Source organism: Bos grunniens, chromosome 12 (genome assembly GCF_055505025.1).
Source record: "Bos grunniens cultivar Pamir isolate PY7600 chromosome 12, Bosgru_T2T1.0, whole genome shotgun sequence".
Taxonomy (NCBI): domain Eukaryota; kingdom Metazoa; phylum Chordata; class Mammalia; order Artiodactyla; family Bovidae; genus Bos; species Bos grunniens.
Genome location: NC_141176.1, coordinates 1,135,972 through 1,149,702, shown reverse-complemented (window position 1 = coordinate 1,149,702; position 13,731 = coordinate 1,135,972). Strand labels below are relative to the sequence as shown.

Genomic DNA, 13,731 nt, shown 5'->3' with positions numbered 1-13,731 from the left:
ACTTTTCATTTTATAGGGCTTTTTTTAAACCAGATTGAACATCTGAAAGTTCACGGTTCATGTATTGTTGAAGCCTGGCTTGGAGAATTTTGAGCATTACTTTACTAGCATGTGAGATGAGTGCAAGTGTGCGGTAGTTTGAGCATTCTTTGACATTGCCTTTCTTTGGGATTGGGATAAACCTGAACTTTTCCAGTCCTGTGGCCACTGCTGAGTTTTCCATAATTGTTGACATATTGAGTGCAGCACTTTCACAGCATCATCTTTCAGGATTTGAAATAGCTCAACTGCAATTCCATCACCTCCACTAGCTTTGTTTGTAGTGATGCTTTCTAAGGCCCACTTGACTTCACATTCCAGGATGTCTGGCTCTAGGTCAGTGATCACACCATCGTGATTATCTGGGTCATGATGATCTTTTTTGTACAGTTCTTCTGTGTATTCTTGTCACCTCTTCTTAGTATATTCTGCTTCTGTTAGGTCCATAACGTTTCTGTCCTTTACTGTGCCCATCTTTGCATGAAAATTTCCCTTGATATCTCTAATTTTCTTGAAGAAATCTGTAGTCTTTCCCATTCTATTGTTTTCCTATATTTCTTTTCACTGATCAGTGAGGGAGGCTTTCTTATCTCTCCTTGTTATTCTGTGGAACTCTGCATTCAATGGGTATATCATTTCTTTTCTCCTTTGCTCTTTGCTTCTCTTCTTTTCACAGCTATTTGTAAGACCTCCTCAGACAGTCATTTGACATTTTAAAATTTCTTTTTCTTGGGTATGGTCTTTCTCCCTGTTACTGTATAGTGTCATGAACCTCTGTCCATAGTTCATCAGGCACTCTGTCTATCAGATCTAGTCCCTTAAATCTATTTCTCACTTCCACTGTATAATCATTAGGGATTTGATTTAGGTCATATCTGAATGGTCTGGTTGTTTTCCCTACTTTCTTCCATTTAAGTCTGAATTTGGCAACAAGGAGTGCATGATCTGAGCCACAGTCAGCTCCTGGTCTTGTTTTTGCTGACTGTATGGAGCTTCTCCATCTTTGACTGCAAAGAATATCATATATCTGATTTAAGTGTTGATCATCTGGTGATGTCCATTTGTAGAGTCTTCTCTTGTGTTGTTGGAAAAGGGTGTTCACTATGACCAGTGAATTCTCTTGGCAGAACTATATTAGCCTTTGCCCTGCCTCATTCTGTACTCCAAGGCCAAATTTGCCTATTACTCTGAGTGTTTCTTGACTTCCTACTTTTGCATTCCAGTCCCCTGTAATTAAAGGGACATCTTTTGGGGGTGTTAGTTATAAAAGGTACTGTAGGTGTTCATAGAACCATTCATCTTCAACTTCTTCAGCATTATGGTCAGGGTGTAGACTTGGATTACCGTAGTATCAAATGGTTTGCCTTGGAGACAAACAGAGATCATTCTGTCATTTTTGAGACTGCTTCCAAGTACTGCATTTTGGACTCTTGTTGACTATGATGGCTACTCCATTTTTTCTAAGGAATTCTTGCCCACAGTAGTAGACATAATGGTCAGTATGCACAGTATAGTGTTTCCTTTAAAATTAAAACTAAAATTTCCATATGCTCCAGCAATCCAACTCCTGAGCATAACACCAGAAAAGCTGAAAATTCTCATTTAAAAGATACATGCAACCCAATATAGTAGCACAATTCTAAATAGCCAAGACATGGAAGCAAGATAAATGTCCACCAACAGATGAATGGATGAAGAAGGTGTGATATATATTTATAATAGAATATTCAGTTCAATTTAGTCATCAGTCACGTCCTACTCTTTGCAACCCCATGGACCACAGAACTCCAGGCTTCCCTGTTCATCAACAACTCCCAGAGTTTACTCAAATTCATTTCCATTGAGTTGGTGATGTCATCCATCCATCTCATCCTTTGTCATCCCCTTCTCCTGCCTTCAATCTTTCCCAGCATGAGGGTCTTTTCCCATGAGTCAGCTCTTCACATCAGGTGGCCAAAGTATTGGAGTTTCAGCTTCAACATCAGTCCTTCCAATGAACACCCAGGACTGATCTCCTTTAGAATGGACTGGTAGGACTTCCTTGCAGTCCAAGGGACTCTCAAGAGTCTTCTCCAGCACCAAAGTTCCTAAGCATCAATTCTTCGGTGCTCAGCTTTCTTTATAGTCCAACTCTCACATCCATACATGACCACTGGAAAAACCATAGCCTTGACTAGAAGGACCTTTGTTGGCAAAGTAAAGTCTTTGCTTTTTAATATGTTATCTAGATTGGTCATAACTTTCCTTCCAAGGAATAAGCGTCTTTTAATTTCATGCCTGCAGTCACTATCTTCAGTGATTTTGGAGCCTCAGAAAATAAAGTCTGCCACTGTTTCCCCACTGTTTGCCATTGAAAGGTTGTTGCTGAACGAAAAGTCGCTGGGATTCTTGGCCTCCAGAGGAGAAGAATTCAATCTTGGGCCAGAGATGAGGCTTGATTGCTCAGAGCTTTTGTGTAACAAAGTTTTATTAACATATAAAGGAGATAGAGAAAGCTTCTCACATAGGCATCAGAAAAAGGGCAGAAAGAGTATCCCCATGCCAGTCTTCAGCTGGATGTTATATAGTCACTAGCAGTCTGTTAATGAAAGAAAGGAACGTTTTAAAACTCAGAATGGTTCCAGGCCCTTCATCCATAAGATGCATTTTGGGATAATCTTGGCACCAGACAAGTGATCCCAGGCCATAAAATGATTGACTTGAATCTTGTAGAAGGGTAGATTACCATACAAATAGTTTCACTTACATAGATTAGGGGAACAATATCTGAGTATAACATACTGGTTTGTCAAGTAGGTTCTGAGACATTAGGCACAACTGACTTGAAGACAGCTGCTGCTGCTGCTGCTAAGTCACTTCAGTCGTGTTTGACTCTGTGTGACCCCATAGACAGCAGCCCACCAGGCTGTGCCATCGCTGGGATTCTCCAGGCAAGAACACTGGAGTGGATTTTGGTTTCTCCAATGGATGAAAGTGAAAAGTGAAAGTGAAGTCGCTCAGTCGTCTCCGACTCTTAGTGACCCCATGGACTGCAGCCTACCAGGCTCCTCTGTCCATGGATTTTCCAGGCAAGAGTACTGGCACAACCGACTTGAAGACAGAGTCTGGGGTAAATGCATAATACATTGACATATGTTAAGACAAACATTTCCATAAGAAAATTGCATTGGTTAACTCAAGCTTTGAGAATAGTTAACTTCAGGTGAAACCAGGTGTCATTATGACAACACAGTATTTTAAAGAGCAACCTCCTTTTAAATTTGTATAGAGAAGGAAAAAAATATCGCTAGTTTGTTTCCTCCTGCCGCTTAAGAGAGATAAGAATGTCTGACAGTTGCAGCCTATTTCCTCCATTTGGAGACCCCTGGCCTTCTTACCTGTTACCCTCTCATTCCCCCCTTTTCTTTTAGGAGAATTATGTTGCCTAGGGAAAATGGGCATCATTCTCATTCTATAACCGCTTCCGAGCTGACAAGGGGCGTTGTCCCTAAATTGGTGAAGCAACATATTCTCCTAACCCTCATACTGAGTATTTCTGATCCAGGGGCCCCAAATAGTAGTTGGAATAAGCTGCAGCAGTAGCAGGAGTTTGAGCAACCATTTGTAACTTAAAAGCTTTCATGCGACTAGAAACAAATCCAGTTACACAGTTACAGATGCAGGGCAAAAAAGTCATTAAAACAAGTTAAAATCAAAATTAAAAGTGACGTTATGTCTATAGTTAAAGTACAAAATGTCGCACCAGTCCATTTTAGGGTTGTTAAATATCATCAAATGAAGAAGAAGCATCACATATGATTGTTGTCAAAGGTATCACAGACTTGGAGAAAGCCTTTTCCTTGAAGTGGAGATGTCCACCATGGGAAGCCTTCAACTGATGAAGAGGGGAGTCCTCCGCAGACCCAGCAGTTAGACTGATTGTGGAATGCAGCGTAGGAGTGAGCCCAGGTCAGGAAGGCATTGTCTTGAGAATCAAATGGCAGACTCAGGATTTTTGGAGTCATCAGAAGTAGGGTCACATAGATCATCAGGCCTATCTGAAAAGTACGAAGTGAGAGCATAGAAAGTAAAGACATAAAATGACATCACTTAGTTTTGGTGAGGGTGCCACCTCTTAACACGGGTGTGATGTACCCACGAATCAATTCCTGGCACTTTGACAGCTGTGGGAGAGGAAAGAATAACCTGGTAAGTGCCTTCCCAGAGGGGTTCGAGGAATGGGCCCCCAGATCCCAATGTTTTAATGAGGACCTCGGTTCCTGGCTCAAATAGAGCCTTGCTTGACTCAGAGGCTTGGTGAGGAGTCATCTCAAGGAGTTTTCTTAATGCCTGTTGAAAAGCTGAGAGCTGAGTTACATAACTAGTTAATTCCAAGGTTTCAGGGTCTATAACAATGTCTGTGCGTAAGAAAGATCTTCCATAAATACATTCAAAGGGGGACAGTTCGAGCCCTCATTAAAGCTATGGGTAGGACTTTAATCCAACTGTCCTGCGTCTCTTGAGTTAATTTATGCAGATGTCTTTTGATAATATCTTTAGCTTTTTCAACCTTCCCTGAGGATTGGGGTCTCCAGGAACAGTGTAAGTGATATTCTATTCCTAGAGCTTTAGATACCCCCTGAGTTACAGCAGCTTTAAAGGCAGAGCCATTGTCACTCTGAAGGCTCCATGGCAGCCCAAACCTGGGGATAATTTCATGGATTAAAATCTTTATAACCCCCTTAGCCTGTTCACAACGACAGGGAAAAGCCTCAATCCATCTAGTAAAAGTATCCACCCAAACTAGTAAGCAAGAATATCCATTAGTTTTTGGCATATGAGTAAAATAATTTTCCCAGTACTCTCCAGGATACTTTCCACTAGTTGTAATCCAGATTTTGCTAGCTTTCAGTCTTTGGGTTATTTTTGACAAACCTCACACCTTTTGATACTGTTCTTTAAAGGTTCCATTACATTTTTACCTTCAAACAAACAAGAAGCCATTTGGTAAGTACTCTCTGCACCTAAATGAAAACTCTGGTGTAAACCCTTAATAATTTTCCATTGAGTATTTTCAGGAATTATTAATTGTCCATTCTCAGACTGTAACCATCCTTTATCAGTAATCTTTGCTCCTCTTTTCTCATATCTTTCTAATTCTTCCTCAGTATATTGTGGTTTTCCCTGTTCCACAGAACCTGTCCAGATCAAAGGCGTCTGCAGTAAAAGGGTTTCTTAAAGTGCCACTTTTCTGGCTTGACAGTCAGCCAGCTGTCAAGTAGCCACCTTAGGCTACTTTACTCCCATTCCTGCTGCGTCCTTTGCAATGCATAATAGCTACTTCTTTAGGACAATATATAGCAGTTAAAAGTCTCTCGATCTCTCTGAAATGCTTAATAGGTTCTCCTGTTGCTGTTTTAAACTGACTTTCTTTCCATTTTGCAGCATGAGCATGTAAAGTCAAATAAGCATATTTAGAATCAGTGTAGATATTTACTCACTGCCCCTTGCTTAACTCTAAAGCTCCGGTCAGAGTCACAAGCTCCACTGAGTACTGGTTCCCTGGGGGAGAGACTTTCCTTCTAAAACCTGTTTAGCAGTCACCACAGTGTAATAACCTGCTTTGTTCTTTCGATCTCAAACAAAAGAAGTGCCATCTGTAAATATTTCCATGTCAGGATTGTCTAATGGGGTATCATTAGTTCCTCCCGAGCTGCATAGTTTAAAGTTAGAAATTGGGAACAATCATGATTAGGTGTTTCATTTTCCTTCTCAGGAAGGAAAGTGGCAGGATTTAATTTTCCACAAACTTTAAGCTTAGTTACTGGTCCTTTTAACAACAATGACTGATATTTAAGAAGCCTACTGTCTGTCAGTTCACGATCTGTGGCTCAGATCATGAACTCTTATTACCAAATTCAGACTTAAATTGAAGAAAGTAGGGAAAACCACTAGACCATTCAGGTATGACCTACAGCAAATCCCTTATGATTATACAGTGGAAGTGAGAAAAAGATTTAAGGGACGAGATCTGATAGACAGAGTGCCTGATGAGCTATTGAATGAGGTTCATGACATTGTACAGGAGACAGGGATGAAGATCATCCCCATGGAAAAGAAATGCAAAAAAGCAAAATGGCGGTCGGGGGAGGCCTCACAAATAGCTGTGAAAAGAAGAGAAGCAAAAAGAAAATGAGAAAAGGAAAGATATAAGCATCTGAATGCAGAGTTCCAAAGAATAGCAAGAAGAGATAAGAAAGCCTTCCTCAGTGATCAATGCAAAGAAATAGAGGAAAACAACAGAATGGGAAAGACTAGAGATCTCTTCAAGAAAATTAGAGATATCAAGGGGATATTTCATGCAAAGATGGGCTTGATAAAGGACAGAAATGGTATGGACCTAACAAAAGCAGAAGATATTAAGAAGAGGTGGCAAGAATACACAGACGAACTATACAAAAAAGATCTTCACGACCCAGATAATCACGATGGTGTGATCACTGACCTAGAGCCAGACATCCTGGAATGTGAAGTCAAGTGGGCCTTAGAAAGCATCACTACGAACAAAGCTAGTGGAGGTGATGGAATTGCAGTTGAGCTATTTCAAATCCTGAAAGATGATGCTGTGAAAGTACTGCACTCAATATGCCAGCAAATTTGGAAAACTCAGCAGTGGCCACAGGACTGGAAAAGGTCAGTTTTCATTCTAATCCCAAAGAAAGGCAATACCAAAGAATGCTCAAACTACCATACAATTGCACTCATCTCACATTCTAGTAAAGTAATGCTCAAAATTCTCCAAGCCAGGCTTCAGCAGTACATGAACCGTGAACTGCCTGATGTTCAAGCTGGTTTTAGAAAAGGCAGAGGAACCAGAGATCAAATTGCCAATATCTGCTGGATCATGGAAAAAGCAAGAGAGTTCCAGAAAAACATCTATTTCTGCTTTATTGACTATGCCAAAGCCTTTGACTGTGTGGATCACAATAAACTGTGGAAAATTCTTCAAGAGATGGGAATACCAGACCACCTGACCTGCCTCTTGAGAAATCTGTATGCAGGTCAGGAAGCAACAGATAAAACTGGACACGGAAAAATAGACTGGTTCCAAATAGGAAAAGGAGTACGTAAAGGCTGTATATTATCACTCTGCTTATTTAACTTATATGCAGAGTACATCATGAGAAACGCTGGACTGGAAGAAACACAAGCTGGAATCAAGATTGCCGGGAGAAATATCAATAACCTCAGATATGCAGATGACACCACCCTTATGGCAGAAAGTGAAGAGGAAGTAAAAAGCCTCTTGATGAAAGTGAAAGTGGAGGGTGATAAGGTTGGCTTAAAGCTCAACATTCAGAAAACGAAGATCATGGCATCCGGTCCCATCATGTCATGGGAAATAGATGGGGAAACAGTGGAAATAATTTCAGACTTTATTTTTTTGGAGCTCCAAAATCACTGCAGATGGTGACTGCAGCCATGAAATTAAAAGACGCTTACTCCTTTGAAGGAAAGTTATGACCAACCTAGATAGCATAGTCAAAAGCAGAGACATTACTTTGCCAACAAAGGTCTGTCTAGTCAAGGCTATGTTTTTTCCAGTGGTCATGTATGGATGTAAGAGTTGGACTGTGAAGAAAGCTGAGTGCCGATGAATTGATGCTTTTGAACTGTGGTGTTGGAGAAGACTCTTGGAAGTCTCTTGGACTGCAAGGAGATCCTACCAGTCCATTCTGAAGGAGATCAGCCCTGGGTATTCTTTGGAAGGAATGATGCTAAAGCTGAAACTCCAGTACTTTGGCCACCTGATGTGAAGAGTTGACTCATTGGCAAAGACTCATGCGGGGAGGGATTGGGGGCAGGAGGAGAAGGGGACGACAGAGGGTGAGATGGCTGGATGGCATCACTGACTCGATGGACGTGAGTCTGGGTGAACTCCGGGAGTTGGTGATGGACAAGGAGGCCTGGTGTGCTGTGATTCATGGGGTCATGAAAAGTCAGACACGACTGAGCGACTGAACTGAACTGAACTGAACTGTCTGTCACCCTAATATTATCCTTAGACTTTAAGATTCCACTCACATCATGAGAAATCAGTACAGTAAGGTTTCGTCCATTAATTATTTTTAAAGTTTCAGGTGCTAATAAAGCCACTGCCCCATTTACTCTTAGGCAGTGGGGCCACCCACGTGAAATTACATCCAATTTTCTGCTTAGATAAGCAATAGGTTTCTGGTGAGTCCCTCGGGGCTGTGTCCAAACTCCCAAGGCTATACCTTTTCTTTCAGTAACAAACAAATTAAATTCTGACCCTGTGGGCAAGCTCAAAGCAGGAGCTTGCAGGAGAGCAGTCTGAAGAACCTTAAAAGCCTTTTGAGTATCTGGAGGCCAAACCAGTTTGTCAGTTTGGGCCTGCTGAGCTTCAGCTATAAGTTTAAAGGCCGGGCAAATTCCCCATAGCCTGGAATCCAAATGTGACAGTAGCTTATGATTCCAAAATATCCTCTCAATTGTCTTAGAGTCATAGGTAGAGGATGATTTAGTACAAGTTTAATTCTCTCAGGGCCTATGTCCCTAGTCCCTTCTGATATGATTAGACTCAGATATCTAACAGATTGTTGACAAAGCTGAACCTTTTCTCTTGATGCCTTGTAACTGCAGCCTGCCAGAAAGTTTAAGAAATCTTCTGAGGCTCATGAAGAAGCTTCCTCTTTCTCAGCACAGAACAAAATATCATCTACATATTGTAACACGATTGCTTCAGAGCTATTAAAGTTTTGTAGATCCCGTGACAAACTTTGTCCAAATAAGTGAGGACTGTCACGAAATCCCTGGGGCAAAACTGCCCAGGTTAACTGAGAAACTGGCTGCGTAGGGCCTTCAAAGGCAAATAGAAATTGACTTTCCTCCACCAAAGGCACTGAATAGAAGGCATCTTTCAAATCAATTACTGAGAAATATTTGGCTCCTTCAGGAATTTCAGACAATAGAGTATAATGATTAGGGACCGCGGGGTGTAAAGGAACTACAGCCTCATTTATTATTCATAAATCTTGAACTAGTCTCCATTTACTATTTGATTTCTTTATACCCAAAATAGTATTGTTGCATGGACTGTTTCAAGGAACTAATAGTCCAAGCTCCTTTAAATTTTAGATGATGGGTTTTAACCCTTCCTTAACCTAAAGTTTCAGTGAATACTGCTTCTTATTTGGAAATAAGTGTGGGTCTTTGAGTTTGACAGCTACAGGAATAGCATTTTGTGCTCAACTCAGAGATTTTCCAACAGCCCATACTCTAGGATTTACATTTTGTTCAACTAAAGGGAAAGAAAGGGAGGGCTCCATATTCATGAAAACAGAGGCATGGACCTTGCTCAGTATATCCCTCCCCAAAAGGGGTGAGGGAGATTCTGGCACGATCAGAAACTCGTGTGAAAATAGCACAGAGTCCCAGTCATAACTTACAGAAATAATACCTTTTGGCTCATCCAGATAGTCCCATTACGGAAGTGATTCAGGAAGAAAGTGGGCCAGGGGCTTCAATAAGCACGGAGTAAGTTGCCCCAGTGTCTAAAAGGAAATCAATGGATTGGCCCCCCCACAGTTATTAATACCTGGGGTTCCTCAGGTGTAACTAGGATGGGAGCTTGTGTGGGGACCTCGGGGCACTTTCAGTCTTGATTGTCTTGAGAGTCTGACTCCTGAGACCTCTACCAGTGTGGTCCTTTGCAGACCAGACATTTTGCCAGGGGCGGCTTAGATGCCTGAGGGCAATCCCGCTTGAGGTGCCCCTCCTTTCCACTGTAATAGCAAGCCCATTCCTTTTCACCTGGGTCCCTCTGGGCATTTTTCACAGGCTGTTTAAGAATGGTTTTCATAGCCATTGCAAAGGCTTCCACCTGTTCCTTTGTATTTCTCTGCCTTTCTTTCTTTTCCTCATATTCCCTACCATAATAGACTGCCTGAGCCAGTTGTAACAGATTATCAAAAGACTGATTTTATCCATACACCCATTTTAATAGCTTACGGTGGATATCTGGAGCTGACTGAGTGAGAAATCTATCTTTTAAGATCACTTTTCCCTTGTTTTCTTCAGAACCGGGTATACTTAAAGGAGAAGGCAATGGCAACCCACTCCAGTACTCTTGCCTGGAAAATCCCATGGACGGAGGAGCCTGATAGGCTGCAGTCCATGGGGTTGTAAAGAGTTGGACGTGACTGAGCGACTTCATTTTCACTTTCATGAATTGGAGAAGGAAATGGCAACCCACTCCAGTGTTCTTGCCTGGAGAATCCTGGGGACGGCAGAGCCTGGTGGGCTGCCGTCTATGGGGTCGCACAGAGTCGGACACGACTGAAGCGACTTAGCAGCAGCATTATACTTAAGAGACCCTCCAACTGGCCACCATTCTCCATCCTCCAGAGGGTACTGTGGCCATGCAGTATCACATAGGAAGACCAGGTATGTCTTCTTTAAGCCCTGGGGATCAAATCTATCCCAGTTTTTCAGGATACAGTTCAAAGGAGTGAGGCTGGAATTGTTACTCCCATCTGTAAGAGAGAAAAAAAGTGACCAGTGCCATCTTTCTACCGGAGGCGACCCTCCCTACTTTAGATGGGGGTGTATACAGACTTTACAACAAAACTTTTCCTTCCTGGTCGGACTTAGTCTGTCCCTTACTGACGCAGGCGTCATACTCGTCCCTCCCGGTTCTACCACCGAGACTGGGTGAGGATGCACCAGGGGTAGATCTGATGGCAGCCCTGACTGACATCCAGCTCTTCACCATTAAAACCTTGCTTGCCTCTGATCCCACCTGGGGTGCAATCAGAGTAACCTTCCAGAATGCCTCCCAAGCTAAACTGCTGGGGGAAACATTCATCACCTGATTGCCTGTGCACGACCCTGAGTATATTCCTGACCACAATAAGACCAATACAAACATAAAACTGAGATGTTCCTTCCAAGCATCACCACACCAGTGTAAGAGCCTCCTCTGGTCCACTAAGAGCCAGCCTTACCAAAGGAAAAAAACCCCATTGCAGTCCCAATCTGAGTAACCTTTAACCTCAGAGATGCTCTTGGAGCTAGAGCTCCATCTAGCTTTCAAACTTTCGATTCCTAGTGAGGCTAGGTGCTTCCTGACTACCAATCCAAGTTTGAGACCTAAGCCACAGTACACAGTAACAACATTGATTACAAGTCCCTTGAAAGTCTATGATCTGATAGATGAGATTAGTACTTCTAATCCCCAAGGAGTTATGAAATGGTCAGAGACCGAAAAGTTTGACTGAGAAAGGAGAGTTTGGTCCACACACTTTGCCCATTTCTGGTTGGTCCCCAAAGGAGATGCTGGGTGCCTTTTGGCATTGGCAGGTAAACCCCCGACAGGTTTCTGCCATAAGCTGTATGAGGGCACCACAGAACCGCAGAGCAGAAACCGGAAAGAAGGGCTCTTCACTTGCTTCGCTCAGGGCATTTCATTCATTCACACAAGCATACCTTAGAGTTAGTAAAGTACAGCAGAAAACGTGTTCTCTAGGAGAACAAAGAACTAGAGCTTCAAGCATCCTTACCTTGTCCTTAAGGATCCCGGATGAGCCTCCAAGATGAAAGGTTATTGCTGAACGAAAAGACACAGGGATTGTTGGCCTCTGGAGGAGAAGAATTCAATTTGGGGCCAGAGACAAGGCTTGATTGCTCAGAGTTTTTGTGTAATAGAGTTTTATTAAAGTATAAAGGAGATAGAGCAAGCTTCTGACATAGGCATCAGAAGAGGGCAGAAAGAGTACCCCCATGCTAGTCTTTAGCTGGATGTTATATAGTCACTGCTGCTCCTGCTAATTCACTTCAGTTGTGTCCGACTCTGTGTGACCCCAGTCTGTTAATGAAAGAAAGGAATGTCTTAAAACTCAGAATGGCACTAGGCCCTTCATCCATAAGATGCATTTTGGGATAATCTTGTCACTTGATGATTCATCCCAGGCCATAAAATGATTGACTTGAATCTTGTAGAAGGGAAGATTACCATACAAATAATTTCATTTACATAGATTAGGGGAACAATATCTGAGTATAACATACTGGTTTGTCAAGTAGGTTCTGAGCCACTAGACACAACCGACTTGAAGACAGAGTCCTGGGGTAAATGCATAGTACATTGACATAGCTTAAGACAAAAATTTCCATAATAAAAATGCATTGGTTAACTCAAGGTTTGAGAATAGTTAACTTCAGGTGAAACCAGGTGTCATTATGGCAACAGTATTTTATGAGAAACCTCCTTTTAAATTTGTATAGAGAAGGAAAAAAAAAAAATATATATATATATCTCGCTAGTTTCCTCCTCCTGCTTAAGAGAGATAAAAATGTCTGACACTTGCAGCCTACTTCCTCCGTTTGGAGACCCCTGGCCTTCCTGCCTGTTACTCTCTCACCGTGAAGTGATGGGACCAGATGCCATGATCTTAGTTTTCTGAATGTTGAGGTTTAAATAGAATATTAGCCATAAAAAAGAATGAAATAATCCTATTCGCAGAAACATTATCATACTAAATGCTGTCTGTCAGACAAAGATAAATATGTCATTTATATGTAGAATCTAAAGCAATTGTATCAATGAACATATTTTACAAAGCAGAAATAGACCCACAGACAAAGAAATGGAAACTTATGGTAACCAAAGAGGAAGAAAGGGGGAGGGATTAATTAGGAATTGGGGGTTAACAGATACACACTTGCCAGGAGCAGGAGCTCCGCCCATGGCAAAGGTCATGAGGAAGGAGGCTTGGCATACGCAAAGGCGGGATTGAGCCTCAGGAGTCACTCTGGAAATTCTTGAGCATCTACCTCCAAAACCAGAGTCTGCCTACTTTCTGCTTTGTGCTCTCACCTACACCTCTGACTTTATGAGGGGCTGTCCCCCACTACCTTTCCCTGAAAAAAAGAGTTAACTTACAGCTCCAGTTAATAAAGTTCCTGGGTCTGATAGTGTTTCAACCTACAAACTCCTTTGGAAGTCCTCTAGCCTGCCTGAATAGGTTTTTCCGGCCACATGTGATTGTTCAGAGCCTCCCAACTGTGAGAGGCATAAGATGTTCTAAACTGTCTAAATACAGATTCCTTTGAACAGTTAAAAGATTGATTAGCAATTGTATTGGTGAAGGGTTTTTCACTTGTTGGGCCAATGTTTGCTGCTAAGTCTCCATATCCCTTACCTGCTGTGTCCCTGGCAGTGTATTGATTAATAAAATTCGTGTAAGTAGTAGCTTTAATGTTTGTAACCTTGGACCCTGGAGTTAATTCTTTTTCTTGTTATAGCCCACCACACCTTTGCCCTATAGGAATGCAATTTTATCTAATGCTTTTGGAGGGTGGCGCCTGACTAATCACCTTTAGAGAAAAATAAGTTTTCTGAAGAAAGGGTCTTAAAATGTCAACAGGCCTCAGGGCCAGAAGATGATGCAAATCACCTAAGCTTTTGCAATGATAAGTTTGCAGGAAGAAATCCTGGCTTATTGCATGACTCTACCCCTTCCCGCATTATCCTCTATGCATAACTTTAGGTATAAAAACTACTTTGGAAAATAAAGTGCGGGCCTTGTTCACCGAAACCTAGTCTCCCCTTGTCGTTCTTTCTCTCACCTTCTGGCTGAATTATTCAGCCTCTTTTCTCCACTGAATTTCCTCACTGAGCTATCCTTATTT

General features: G+C 42.0%; 1 long non-coding RNA gene across 1 annotated transcript; it reads right to left on the bottom strand.

The window, feature by feature from the left end:
• Nucleotides 1-3,696: 3,696 nt before the first annotated feature.
• Nucleotides 3,697-12,894, bottom strand: LOC147361321 (uncharacterized). Its single transcript, XR_015137565.1, has 2 exons — nucleotides 11,601-12,894; nucleotides 3,697-4,076 (listed from the first exon to the last, which is right to left on the bottom strand). It is a non-coding gene; the product is annotated as an uncharacterized LOC147361321 (long non-coding RNA).
• Nucleotides 12,895-13,731: the final 837 nt, after the last annotated feature.